The sequence below is a fragment of the Panthera onca genome, chromosome A2 (assembly GCF_046562875.1).
Source record: "Panthera onca isolate mPanOnc1 chromosome A2, mPanOnc1 haplotype 2, whole genome shotgun sequence".
Classification (NCBI taxonomy): domain Eukaryota; kingdom Metazoa; phylum Chordata; class Mammalia; order Carnivora; family Felidae; genus Panthera; species Panthera onca.
This window is the reverse complement of record NC_138340.1, coordinates 93346612-93361996: the sequence shown is the minus strand read 5'-3', so window position 1 is coordinate 93361996 and position 15385 is coordinate 93346612. Positions and strand designations below refer to the sequence as shown.

At 37.5% G+C, this 15385-nt stretch overlaps 1 non-coding gene across 1 annotated transcript; it reads left to right on the top strand.

Annotated features, from left to right (window-relative positions):
• Positions 1 to 12473: 12473 nt before the first annotated feature.
• On the top strand, positions 12474 to 12577 carry LOC132679933 (U6 spliceosomal RNA). The gene has a single exon (XR_009610419.1). It is a non-coding gene; the product is annotated as a U6 spliceosomal RNA (small nuclear RNA).
• The last annotated feature ends 2808 nt before the right edge of the window (positions 12578 to 15385 follow it).

The following is a 15385-nucleotide window of genomic DNA, read 5'->3' as shown; positions in this document are numbered from 1 at the left end:
AAGAGGTACCAACCAACTCTTTCTGAAGGAGAAAGCTAGATTTCAATGAGGAGTCAAAATTTCTGGTGGGAAGACAAATGAAACATAAAGACCATGAGAAGCAAAATAACGACAATAATCAAGGAACATTAATGGAGAAGTTCACAATGATGTCAAAGAACAATATAATTTTTATACCAAAATGTGATCTACAGGTAGAAGGCTTAGGCCAAAGAATCTATGAAGAAAACATTTTGATTTTAATATGTATTTTAGTTGCAAAGTATCATTTCAAACTCAGTCTCTCTGTCTCTCTGTCTCTCTGTCTCTCTGGTCAATAAGACTAGGTAGTTCATACTTGACATAGTCACCGTTTTTAGGGCTTTTAGTGGTATAGGGTGGAAAGATCAATAAAAGGTCCATTGTCCAGACAAATGTTCAAAACCTTACGGTTGTTATCCACTGATGATGAGTTCAAGGTTAAATGTGAATTTTTAAAAGTTTAACTGACTTTCCATGCAACTTTTGTAGTAGAAATACCATTTATCTTTGGCCTAATTTCCAAAGATGAGCCTTCTCTAAGTGTCTCCTTCCAACTTCCCTCCCTTCCTCTTGTGTTTTTTGAAATATTTCAAATATACACCTACAGCATCACTCCCCAGTTTAATCAACTCTGAACATTTGCCACATATGCATCCGTATAGCTGGGCTTACATAACATTTTAAAGATACAGTAGAACTAAAAGTTTCTTTTATATGCCTCTCCAAGGCTGTCCCCTTGGCTCTTCTTCAGATTTGATCACTATTCTGGTGTACAACTTTGATGGTTTCCATTCCCCCAAAGTTTCTATATGTTAGGTAGTTATAAAAAAAAAAAAAGTACTAACTATAATATGTTTAAATTTTTGGTATTTAGATCTATTAATTTTAATTTAAATATTAAATTTCTAGTATTTATAACTATATATATTTAAATTTGTAGTATACATATAACTCTGAATACATTTTTACTTAAAGCCATGGTTTAGGGGTTATTCATATTGAATTATACAACACTAGCTTGTTAATTTTAACTGTTCTGTATTATTCCACTGGGTGACTATGCCACAAATTATTAATCCATTTTCCTGAGGAAGAACATTGGTTTTGTTTCTAATTGTGAGTTATGACAGATAATATTGCAGTGAGTATTCCTAGAGGTGTCTCCTATGCACCTGTGTGACATTTTTGGGAGGACAGTGGTTTTAGCAATGGTTGGAGATTGCAATCCCCCTCATCCTCATCTGAGCCTCACCCTTAGAGATTCTTACTCATTTGTGCTGGGCCACTGATCAGGTACTAGTATTAAAGATAAAACAAACAAAAAGCTCCCGAGGCCATTAGAGTGTAGAGTTAATAAGTGAAAATCCATTCTAAACTAAGAGTGTGGTTCCTGGGTCCTGGAACCATATGCATCTTTTCAGATTTGTTGTATTATTGACAGTTGGTTCTCCCTTTAACAATATGTGTGTGTTCCAGTTGAGCTACACCCTCACCAGTGCTTGTATTTGTCTCTATTTTTGTTTAGGTGTGAATTGAATTAGTTGAAAGGGAATACCACATGATTTTTAATTTTGTAGTTCTTAGATAACTAGTGAGATGAGTTTTATTTTATTATACATTTAAATTTCCACTATTGCGAACTTAACGTTTGTTTGTTGTGCTCGTTTTTCAATTGGATTTTTAATTTTCTTGGTGCTTACTCAAATTGAGTTTTTAATATCATCCAAATATTGTTTTTATTAATTACACGTGTTACTGATATTTTCCTCATGGATGTGACTTTTTTCACTTTGTTTATGGTCAATTTTCTTAAACGAAAATATTTTATTTTGATGTAGTTAATTTCACTTATGATTTTCATTATGGCTGATGTTATTTGTGACTTATTTTAGAAATTCTTCCCTATTCTGAGGTGATAAAATACATTGTCTTACAATTCTTCTAAAAGCGTGAAATTTTAACTTTTTCCATTTGGATTCTTAATCCACGTGAATTTATATTTGTGTATGTTAGAAGAATATTATAGTGGCTAAAGTTCAAATGGAGAACAAACACTAGCTAAGTAGGCTGGCTTCCAATGAATTACTACTGGTATAGGGACTATTGGAGGAGAAGCAGATTGCAAGGTAAGTTGTGCTGTATAGCGTTGGTTAGCAAGGTTTGGGATACATCTGTCTTGGCTAGGGCTGCCAAAACAAAATACAATAGATTGGGTGGCTCAAACAACAAAAACTTAGTGTCTCACAGTTATGCAGGCTAGAAGTCCAAGGTACAGGTGTCAGCAGGTTTGGATTCTTCTGAGGTCTTTCTCCATGGCTTGTAGATGGCTTCTTTCTCACTGTGTCATCAACCTCTGTGTGTGCACCTTTGATGTCTCTTTGTACTTCGAATTTTCTTCTTACAAAAATACCTGTCAAATGATATTGGGGCCCACCCTAACAGCCTCATTTTAACTTAATCCCCTCTTTAAAGGCCCTATCCCCCAATGCAGTCACATTCTGAGGTACTGGGGATTGGGCTTCAACATATAAACTTGTGGACGAGGGAGTCATGTTTCAGTCCCAGACAGGATATATTGAGTTTGCTTTACCCATGGAATTAGGCAACCATCATGGTAACGATAGGCTCTCAGAGAGTAGAAGCAGAAATTGCCAGGTTTCTGGAGAATTTGATCTGGAATTGAAACAGTTCCACTTCTGCTTCATTCCATTGGTCAGTGTAAATCACAGGGCCAGCATAAATTCTAGCAGAAAGGAAAGAGATGCCACCTAGAAGAACAGAGAGAATTCTCTGGCCATGAATACAGACACTTTACTGTAGAGACTGAGAAAATGGTCACAGGTGTAAGATGAGAACAGAGAGCTCATTCTCAGATTCCAAGGAAGGACAGTGATTTGAGAGACAAGCAATTCAAAGCTGTAAACATGGCAGAATGATGAAACAGGGAATGAAACAGAGGGAAGCCTCTGGATTTGGCCGAACTATGAGATTTTTGGGCCACAGGAATTGGCAGTTAAGGATTTAAATGCAGTAGAAACAGAAGGACTAAAACAGTGGGCAAAGAGCTCAGCTTCACACTATTAAGTAAATTGAAGGGAAGAAGAGAGGAAGTAGAAGATGCAAGGAAACAGGCTTCTCTGAGTAGTATGGAAATGAAAACAGGGGGTAATTATAGATAACTCCATCTCAGGGACACATACAAAAGTTGCTGCAAGACCCGGCACCTGCCTTTCATTCAGATTGTATTTGATGAGACCTCTTTACTAAGATGATGTGACTATCATATGAGATAAGGGCTGGCCGCATTTTGGAAGATACTGAGAGGCAATTTCTCCACTGAAGATTTCTTGCACTAAATAGAAGATAACTTGCAGACAGAGCTTATGTTCTTGTGGTGTCTTTTGGTTGGGTTGATTGCTTTCAGATGGGGAACTCAGCTCACCAAATCTTACAGGAGTGTCTGTCTCTGGCAGGGAACAGTAAACTAGTGTTAATGAGGCAAATATCATGAACTGCTGCCTATCATTGTAAATAAATTTTATTTGAACATAGCCACACTTGTTGGTTTATGTATTGTCTGTGGCTTTCCTGCTATATTGGCAGAGTTGACTAGTTGAGACAGAGACTGTACAACTCAGAACACCTAAACATTTATTATCTTGCCCTTTTCAGAAAAAGGTTTTCAAGCCCTGATCTATATAATATTGAGAACTCTCTCTAAAGCTTTGTCATTTAGCAAGCAGCTAAGGAACCCTATGGTGATGAATTAGGAAAAAGCCTTGGCAATTGCCAAGCCACTGCTGAAGGTCTTAGAGACTATGTAGGAGAAGAAAAGTCAGTCTAAATGGCAGTCCCCTGCTGGGCTGCCAGATTCATCAAATAAAAATACAGAATACCCCAGTTGCAATTGAATATTAGGTTAAAAATAATTTAAAAAGTTTTTTTTAATGTTTACTTATTTTTGAGACAGAGAGAGACAGAGCATGAATGGGGGAGGGTCAGAGAGAGGGAGACACAGAATCTGAAGCAGGCTCCAGGCTCCAAGCTGTCAACACAGAGCCCGATGTGGGGCTCTAACTCAAGGTGTGTGAGATCATGACCTGAGCCGAAGTCAGATGCTTAACCGACTGAGCCACCCAGGCACCGCCCCCCCCCCCCCCCAAAATATAATTTTTAAGTATAAAGATGCCTCAGGCAATATATTGGATATATTTATACTAAAAAGCCTGATTGTTTATCTGATACTAAATGTTAACTGGATGTCTCATATATTCTCTGGCCACCCTAATATCAAGGCAAAAGAGTAGTGCTTAAGAGTGGATTCTGAATACAGACTGCCTGAGTTCAAATTTGCCTACATTGCTCCCTAGCTTAGTGGCTTTTATTTATTTATTTTGGCGGAGGGAGGGAGAGGGAGGGAGAGAGACAGAGAGGAAGAGAAAGGGAGAGAGAGACCATAAGGGGGGTGCAGAGAGAAAGAGAGAATCTTAAACAGGTTCCAGGCTCAGCATGGAGCCTGACGCAGGGCTGGATCTCACAACCATGAGACTGTGACCTGAGCTGAAATCAGGGGTCAGGTGTTTAACCCACTGAGCCACCCAGGCATCCCCTGAGTGACTTTTACTAAGATATTTAGCTCTTTATGCCTCAGACTCCTCACTTGTAATATGAAAATAATAATAGTTTTGACCTCAAAGGATTAAGTGAACTCACATATTCAAAGCATTTAGAATAGTGCCTGTCACAACATACGTCTCCTTACATGTTGACTCTTCTTAATCATGCAGCAAAACAAATCAGAATGAGAAAAGAACTTTGAATCTTGCTGGATACAAATGCTGTGAAGAAATGCCTAAACAGAGGTGGTGCTCAGAGAGACAGGTATCAAAGCAGAAATAGATGGATTTGGTGGCATCTGTTGAGAAGAAATTGGCATGGACTACAGTGTCTCCTTGAAAGGTGCACTTTAAAAATTTTTTTTTTTTTAACATTTATTTATTTTTGGGACAGAGAGAGACAGAGAATGAATGGGGAAGGGGGAGAGAGAGAGGGAGACACAGAATCGGAAGCAGGCTCCAGGCTCTGAGCCATCAGCCCAGAGCCCGACGCGGGGCTCGAACTCACGAACCGCGAGATCGTGACCTGAGCCGAAGTCGGACGCTCAACCGACTGAGCCACCCAGGTGCCCCGAAAGGTGCACTTTTAAAAACCACACAGCTGATCTCAGATGCAGAGTCCCTTATTCTTAAAGTGTCCTGGGATCCCAGAGTGACATTATCATTTCAAATCAAAGAAGAAGTCATGCAGTTGTTGCATAACAAGAAATGAGGTAGAACACTTTTTCTTAGTCAACAAAAATCTTAGGCAGCATTACTTTCTCTTATTGGAATGGTCCCAACTATTTACCATCATGGATCTTATTTCAAAGGAGACTCATTTTTTTTTTTTAAGTTTTATCTTATTTATTTTGAGAAACAGTGAGAGAGAGCATGTGAGCAGAGGAGGGGCAGAGATGGAGAGAGAGAATCCCAAGCAAGCTCCATGCTCAGTGCAGAGCCTGATGCAAGGCTCAGACCCACAAAGCCATGAGATCATGATTTAATCTGGAATTCAGAGTTGGATGCTTCACCGACTGAGCCACACAGGAGCACCCAAAGGGACTATTTCTTAAATTCCTTGAAATGGAATGTGCTCTAGAAAAGCAAAACGATTCGTGGTTATATTCCTGAGTCAAATAATATCTACTAACAAAGGAGTTTTTTGTTTTATTTTTAATTAAAAAAAAGCTTTTTTTAATGTTTATTTTTGAGAGAGAGAGAGAGACAGCACATGAGCTGGGAAGGGGAAGAGAGAGAGGGAGACACAGAATCCGGAGCAGCTCCAGGCTTTGAGCTGTCAGTACAGAGTCTGATGTGTGGGGCTCAAACCCACAGACCACAAGATCATGACCTGAGACAAAGTCAGACACTCAACCGACTGAGCCACTCAGGCTCCCCCAAAGGAGTTTTTGTAATTGCAAAAATTAGCTTCTGTTTTATACTTACCACTGATTTGCCATAATGCCTTTAAATCTAGGGCCTGATGGGATAATTCAGAAAGTGACAGAGACGTGGAAACTGAGACTAAAAGTAACCTTGCCCCAAATAGTGAAGCTCATTTTGGAACATGGTGAGACTTTTCTTTTGGTTAGCTGTGACAGAGAAGATCAGGTTTTAAAAAGGTCTTGCTTTGTTAGGGTGCAAAACAGACCTAGTTCAAAAGGTGTTTTTAAGTATAGCTCTTTTTTTCTAGGATTACAACTTAGGTTCTCCTGTAAGCCAAGGATTTTATTTAAAATCGTTATCAAAAATTAGTTGTTTCCTTATCAGTTATCTACCTTTAACCCCCATTCATCTTTCTAATACTATGTTATTCACATGAATAGAGCTCATTGTACAATGTTGTCTGTACCTTTGCTATTTCAACAGGAGTCTTAAATAATACTATCTAGTGACCAGTTGTTGGGAATAGAGGTGCCGACTTAGACTTGGTATGGATTCCTTGTGCTTAAGCCAATATAAGACGTTGATTTGTGCTCTGACAATAACAAATGAACTTATGGAAATACTGGGGGGGGTGTGCAATAGATACACCGAATGAATGGTCCAGGAATAATGCAGCACACTTTAAATTACAGACCATTTCAGAAATGATGATGAGGGAAAATATTTTACAGATATTTTTCCGGGGGATTCATTAGGGGTTTTAAGTGATCAGGAGTTTAGATTTATGTGCTACTGAGTCAGTACCAATAAATTATCCATCCATCCATCCATCCATAAGGGAGGAATAAAGTAAATGAATAATATGAAAAATATTGTAGGGAATGCAAAATCGTGCAAAGATATGTCTCCAAGCCAACACAATTTGGTTTGATACATGATCCTTTTATTTTACAGTTTTAAAATGCATCTCACAGGCAAAACCATTCTTTACTTCTCTCCTTGGGGAAATATGCAAAGACATGCAGTTCCACAGGTCTGCCCCACTGGAAGGTTTTTATTTCAATGCTATCAACTTCTATTCTCTCCAATCATTTTTCTTTTATTCTCAGTATCCATTGTTTCCAGTAATTCACTTGAGCGATCTGAGCACCGCTGAGAGCAGCTGTGAGAAACCTCTCTGCCTGCCTACTTTGTTGAGAAAGGCTTTTTGTGAGGGAGGTTCTTTCTGAGTCTATAGACAATTAATAAATAAAGAGACTGAAATTAAATTATCATTATCTCAAAATCACACTGATAAGAAAATACAGTTCTATTTTTTGCTGTACAGAGACAATTTTAAATTGTATCTGCCAACATTGATCCCCACGACTTTGTGTGGTAACGGTGTTTACTCTTGTCCAAACTGGAGGAGCACAGACGGGTCATCAGGGCAAGATTCCTTCCATACTAACCACCTACCTTCTCCTCGGCCAGTATCCTGTGGTGACCTTACTTTAAATTTCTTCGTCAAGGGTTGCTCTATCGTGTAGTAATATGGTAAATACAAGAAATGTGTGTAAGTTCATAGGGGAAAAAAAAACCCACCAAGTTGTATGGTTCGTTTGGTTGTCTAAGCAGTTACATCCGAAATGTATTAATGACATCTCTTCGATTGCTATTATCTTGATCATGATGGTTAGTATTATAATCCTCGTCACTATCATTGATGATAATATTTTATTACTTTTAAAGCTCTAAGTATATGAAATCACGGCTATAGATTTACTTAATCCAGTTATCCTAAATAAGTCAAATCTCTTTTTTTTTTAAATTTAATCAGGGTGAGCAGATCAGTCTGATCATTCATAAATAGGCAAACTAACCTATGCCTTATCATTCTCTTGCTCTTGGAATACCATTCAGTTGGTTTCAGCTGACCAATGTCAAAATCATTGCAAAACGTAGTGACCTAAGATCTTTTTTACTTATCAGTTATGTGTGTAAATTATTTTAGACTAAACAGTAGGCCTCTGGTTTCGTGAGGTTGGAAGGGATTCTGTGTATTACGCAGTCTATCACTTAACAGTTTGTGAGGATGGCTTTGTTTCATGGAAGTTGTCAAAGTACCGACTAGTCTAGGATTATTTTATATCCAGTAACTGCTTTAGCCAGTTGCATCAATAATTACTGATATCAAAATTGAAAACACTGATGTCATTACTGGTGTAATAATAATAATAACAGCTCTCTTTTTCTTTTTTAAAATGTTTGTTTTGTAACTAGAATGTGCCAGGCTGCAGGATAACTTATTTTTTTCAACACTATACTAATTCATTTGGGGAACTGGCTCTCTTAGACACCTTGCCTACAGATGGCTCTTTTAGAGAGTATATAACATCAGTTCAGAGTGGTGAACAGAAATAATATTATAATGATTCATTCACATAACCAGAACTCTTAGAAACATTTTTACACAGTTGTCCTTAGAGAGTATATGATATGCCAGGCTAACTTAAAAAAAAAAAAAAAAAGATCTTAATTATTTTAACAACTCTGCAAGTTGATAGAATTATTATCATTGTGTTGATGAGCAAATTGAGACACAGGAAGGTTAAATATCTCAGAGAAAACCAATCTTACTTCCACTCCTGGAAATACTGGCTTTTTCACCTTCCCACTAAAAATAACTAGAAACCCTGGGTGTTATATATCAAACAATATAAGAAGTCTTTGTATGGTGGAGAGAAGAAGGAAGAGCACTGTCAACTTTGAAATCCAAGAACCACCATGGTGGTGAGTGTCCTGAATTTTTTGTTGGCTGATACATCCAGATAGGAATGAAGATGTAGGCAACTGGTAAATGCCAACAGGCACAGACAAAAATTGCCCAAATAAAAACCTGTGTTTGCAAGTCAGAGGACCAAGAAAGGGGCAGCCTACAAGTTAGAAAAATTTTACACAATAGCTACTCTACTACATTTGAACACCACAGGAAAAACAAAATGAAACAAACAAAAAGCATGGCCCTTCTCCACTCATGCTAGTAAAGGCCAATTTGAGAAGCCTAGATCTCAACCTTTGTCTGGCTGTAATGGAGTGCTTCCACTTTCACACTAAGGTTAGTGTCAGAGAATGCTGACTAGTGAGACAGACTTTCATCTCCATGTGGTAACAAAGAGACAGCCTTTCTCTTACCATGGGGGTGGTGTGAGAGAAGGCCCAGTGGAGAGTCAGGACTTATACCACCACACTGCAATAATAAGGCCCTGTGGTGACAGTGAAGGCCGTATGGGGAACAGTTGATGAGGCCTTTCTATCTGTGCCAGCCAGGGAGGTTGGTGGACACCCTGTGGGAGCTAGAATTCTTATTCCCACCCAATAGTAATGAGGAATCCTCCCCCTGACTCTCAACAGAGGCCAAATGGGGAATCCAGACTTCTACTCCCCTGGGCAGTAATGAAGTGGTAACCCATATATCCTACCATGATTTCTACAAAGTTGTATCTTCCACATTTTTTGGCTTTTAAATTTAGGAGTTACAGGATGGTGTGTACCATATACTTGAAACAATGCTGTCTAAATCAGAGTATGGTTACCCTGGGGTATGTATGAAATGATTTATTGGGATGTCAAATTAAAATATTAGAGCTTCTATTAATACTTGGTTATCTCATCCTTTTAAATGACTGTTTATATTTAAATTAAATATGATATTTATAATAGTACATGTATATAATTAATATATAAAAACACATACACTGGGGATGTACGTTCAGGGTTTTTTTGTGTGTGTTTTTTTGTTTTTTGTTTTTTTTTTTTTTTACTGATTGGATACATCCTATCTGGGGAAAAACATTTTAAACAATATTTAAAATGTTTTCTGACCTGAGGATTGAACGCTGTAAAAATGGGTTGATGTCTTGAGAACAGGTACTCAGAAGAGTGGTCAAAAGGAAGATTTGGGAGGTTCGGGAGATAAATGTTTTTGTGTTTGATTACTCTGACTGGATATAGGGACATACCTAGATAATCATATACTTTCCCCTATATAATGTCATCGTTCCAACAGACTTTAAAATATAATTATTTTAAGCCCTCAGGTAGAGAAGAACAACACAGGCATGTTGAGAATTTGCCTATCCGAGGTTAAGTCAGGCAGGTTGAGGTGTTAGGGAGCAGGATTGGACAGGGTTTGCTGTAGTCTCTAAAGTAGACATCTAACAGGATATGATATACCATATAATAGCGCTTCTAAAACTCTGGCAGTTTGATTGATTCAATCAATACATAATATCTCTGAGCCTCGAGGGAATCACACTTGAATGAAATTTAATCAGTGCTATTAACTCATCCAAAGAAGGAATGGCTCTGATGGAGAAAAGTGGAAAGCCTAGAAAATTGAGACTGAGAATGTGAAGATCTGCTTGATTTTTTAGTAACTGCTCCATTAAGGGAGATTCTAGATTTGGGAGATAAAGACACACTTGTTAGTTTAGCTTTATTAAAAACTGAATGTATGAAACACTACCACTACCCTACTTCCTTGGATCTTCCATTTCATACTTACCAAGCAACTTTGTGCTGAAAAAATATGGGTTCTTAAATATCTTGCTAACTAACAGCTCAAAATGGTTGATCACTACTGTGTGTCAGACACCGTTCTGGGTGCTTTATATGTATTAGTTCAATTAATTTTTATAACAGCACTCTGGAGTGGAAACTGTTATTGGCCCCATTGTACAAATAAAGGAACTTGGTTCCACAGAGGCTAAGAAACATGCTCAATTGTTAAATTGTTAGTAAGCGGTAGAGCTGGGATTCATTCCGGTGTCAGAGCTGGAATGGTCAGAACTTCAAGTCTGAGTTCTTAATCATTCTGAAACACGGACTTGTTGAATCTGGAACAAGGGAAGCCTTGGAAAGGAATGTAGGTACTTAATTACTGAAATAATGTGACTGCTGTGGTAAATTAATGAATGGTCATTGAGCTGTTTGATCAGAAGTACATAGATCAGTCTTGTGTAAAGTCAGTTAGCAGGGCTTCATCGTGGAGAGACTGCACTCTGTAGTTTACTAAGGACTCCTGGTTTTTGGACTCCAAGGGGATTACCACTACAAGCCTCAGGTGAGTTAATCACCAGGATCATCCCTTCAGCAATCCAGCCTCTCCACTAGGGAGCTTCATTAAAAATTCTGATGCAGGGCACCCGGGTGGCTTACTCAGTTGTGTGTCCAACTCTTGACTCTTGGTTTCTGCTCAGGTCATGATCTCACGGTTGTGGAATCAAGCCCCACAACTGTGCTGTGTGCTGCTAGCACATGCTCTCGATTAAAATAAGTAAATAAACTTAAAAAAAAAATGCTGATGCAAGTGTGTCCTGTAAGTATGGCTTCTATAGGAGATAATTTGGGATTTTTCAAAGACTTCAGTGCAGTCTTCTTTTATGTGAACTCTTATGTCTCCTCGTTCATTGTGACTTCTCCAATCTGATTTACTGTTTCTGAGAACTCTTTATCTCCTAAATTGATAAAGTTATTCATAGAGTAATATTGTAAAGAACAGCTGTAGGGTTTTTTTTTTTTTTGTTATGCTTTGTCCATTTGTAGGACTCAAAAATATTTTGAAAAGTAAAGTTGATTATTTAGTAAACTCCCAGTTGTGTTGGGCCAGTTCTTCTTTCTAGGAAATGACTCCTGAGAGTTGGCTTGTGTCAATTCTTACAAGGCAGAAACATCTGTTAAACTATTTTCTTCTTGGCATTTACAAAAATAGCTTTAAAGTTGTCGTTATTGTAGTTTTAAAAGTAGCATATTTTCATTTTAGTCTCTTCTTTCTCCAAAACTGCTGTCAGGCGATCCAGCACCAGGGACTAAAGCAGTGCTTTTTGTAGCTCTCTGGGCTTCCTTCTGTCTGAGATGATCATCTGAGGGCCTGGGCTCATCCATAGGCACATCTATTAAAACAACTAAATCTAACTAATCGGGGCTGAAACCTCACTAGTTTCCTTCACTTCCATGTAGCCCTCCATGTATCCTCTTTAACACTTACCTAGAAAGTTCTCACATTGAACACAGCTCAGTCCGGCAAGCTTTCCTTGATACTTGTTCCTGTCTATGTATTTTTAATAATTTCTTTCCTGACTATTCTGGTAATTGACATTGGCCTTCCTATACTGCCTTATCATGGAGACCAAGAAAGCTGCTCTCCTAGTTCTGGCTACTCCCACTAATTGCTTTTGGGCGCCAAAGTGACTGCTTTTCTGTCTGTTGTATTATTAAAGGATTAATTTCCCACTGCCTTCCAGTACCCAACACAGTTGACACAGTGGGATTTTTTCTTTTTTTAAAGAGTGAAGGGTAAAAATACATTCATACCTAAAAGTTTCTAATTCTAAAAAAAAATAGTGAAGAAAAGAAGGAAGATGGAGGGAAGAAGAAATAAATCAGTTGATATCAGAAATTAAACTGTTTTCCAAATGATGCTGTCTTGTGCTCACTTTGGCAGTACGTATACTAAAATTGGAACGATACAGAGATTAACATAGCCCCTGTGCAAGGATGACCTATAAGTTTAGGAAGCGTTTCAAATGTTTCTCTCTCTTCTCTATATAATATAGTGAAAGGCTAGTTACTATTTCCTATCAAGGAGAATAGAAATAATTAAATTAATAATATTCTGTTTCGTTTTCGAATTGATTTTTATTGATGGATAATTATAAGATGTAATATATTGATAATAATAGAGTGGTTCTGGAGGTATTGACCACATATGTACTAATGTGACAAATAAATAAAATATAATCATAGAGACTAAAACATTTATATAGAGACAACACGGGCTTAAATTAGTGGTGGCATCTTAGTTGAAATAAATGGCAAACCTCAATGTTAGAAGGTTCGCCTGACCCTAATTTATGAATTTGTTGTTTGGTTCCTTTTGTTGCATCATGATTTTATATGAAATTGCAGATAGAAAGGTAGAGTAATACGGTCTTATAGTATCACTTTTTTTGTCCAGAAGCTGGAGGCAATTTTAGGATAATAAAAACTTCATCTTTATACTTCAAGTGGGCAAGATGAGGATGGGTAGAATTTTTTTTTTCTTTTTCTAGAAATGAGTAAAGTAGAACTACTCTGTGGGTTTCCAAAGTCTGAATACCACTGTTGGAAATTTCTATTCTTTAAAACATAATTTTCATTATTAAAAATTGCTATGATTTGAAAGCCCAAGTGTGGCAAAAAAGAATATAGTTGGTGACAGAAAATTTATTAAGGCATGTATGATGGCAAATGTGTAGGAGACAGGTTTATAGGAACTGAGTGAGTTAAAGGTCAGGTTGCTGAAGAGTTCTCTACATTCATTCTTCAGCTCTTGGATTCATTGCAACATAAAATAAGTCTTCAAAGTTTGCTCCCTTCCTTGTACCCTGTTGACCTTCCAGGGACTTCTAAAGTGATGTTAAATCCAGATCTACCTTCTCAGGGCAATAGTCTCATCCAGAAATTGGCTTTCTCCCATTTGTTCTCTAAAGAGCAAAAATCCTTATTTATTTTAAATGCAGCTGTTAAGGGCTACTGGTCCCATTGTAAATTTTCTGATAAATTTATGTGGAGTCTATTTCATAGAGATCCATGTTATCTTATGAGGAACACGTTCCTAACACAAATGATTCACTATCTAGTGCTGAAATGTCAGACATCTGTTGCAGATTGATGGGAAAACTTGGGAATGTGAGAGCTTTGGGCATTTTAAATCAAACAAATAACCTCCTGGGACTTACTTTAGACATGCTTCCTAAACTGACCATCTGAAACTGTATACTGGTTGTAGAAAATGATACTGAGCTGAATCATATTCAGGACTGCGGAAGGTTATCACATTAATCATTCAAAGTGAATCATGCCTCCTGTTACTTATGTCCCTATATAGTCTTCTTCTGTGGTCACTATGGGCTTGCTCATGTGACTTGATTTGGCCAGTGGTTGGTCAACAATTAGGAATACAAATATGAACGTGTGCTTGCACATGGTGGTTTCTCTCTTGAATCCCAGGTTGCCCAAGACAGTCTGCTTTATAAGCCAGGTAGAGGAAAACCAAGGCACTCTGTTCATTACCACCAGCCAATTGCCAGCATGTGGCCCTATGGGGTCAGCCAGCCTCCAGCTGACTTGCCAACTGATTGCATCTGCATGAATAAATCAAATCAACATTGCATGAAGGAAAGACAACCTTCTCCAGTTGAGTTTTGCCTAAATTACCTGTCCAAACATTTGTAAAAAGATAAATCGTTCTTGCTTTAAACCAGTAAGTTACGGAGTGGTTTGTTTCTCAGCTCTTAGATAACCAATATTTATCTGCTAGAAACTGCATTGGCAATTTACCCCAAACTGGGTAACTTCTTCTCATTATCCGTAGAAAGATGGGTAAATTACATTCTCTGAGAATCACTTGGCTAATAAAAAAAAAAGGAATAATATTAGTATCTTTCTGTGTGTGTGTGTGTGTATGTGTATGTATGTGTGTATATGTGTGTGTATATATATGTGTATATATCTATCTATCTATATATATATATTAAATTATAGAGACCATTTAGTTCATTCCTTTTCCAGCTGCAGAGACAGATATTTGTGGGATTAAATGGCTTACTCAAAGTCACAAAAAATTACTAGTTGGTAGAAATTGAATTAGCTTTCTTTTACATAAGTAATAAACACTTAAGTCTTAAATGATATGTGATAAGAGGATGGTCATTTGCATTAAAAAAAAAAAAAAGCAGAAACATAAAATACCCAGGATTGAACCTGACACAAAGGAACAAGACTAACAACAGGATTTACTGGAGGATGTAAAAGAAGACTGGAGTAAGCGGCCAGGCCTACCAGTTTCCGCAAAAGATGTGATACTGTTCAGATGGCAATTATTTCCAAACCCATATACTGAATTTCAATCAACACTCTACATTTTTGTTGTTGCTAGAACCCAAAACGTTGATGCTGCAGTTCATCTGAAAGAATAATGAATGCAAAAGGCCAAGAACTACACTTAGAAAATAGAACAAGAAATTTATGAAAAAGGTACAAACATTGGAAAAATAAGCTATGAAACTATTGTAATTGAGGTAGTACAGTTCTGGCATCCTTACCCTTAGATAACATTCCTGCTTTCTATTCTATTGTGGAAAAATAGAAACAATTAGAAAAGAATTTCCATTTGTTTTTTGAACTACATTTGTCAACCTGTCTACATCTGTATCTAGATTCTTTGTCTCTTCTCCTATCACCACGAATAAACAGTTCATCCAGTTGGTATCCAATACGAACCCCTTTATTTTATAGTGGCTCCTCTCTCCTTTAGCCTGTTAGACTTTCTTTAACAAGAGTCTCTTCTCTTGCAGTAT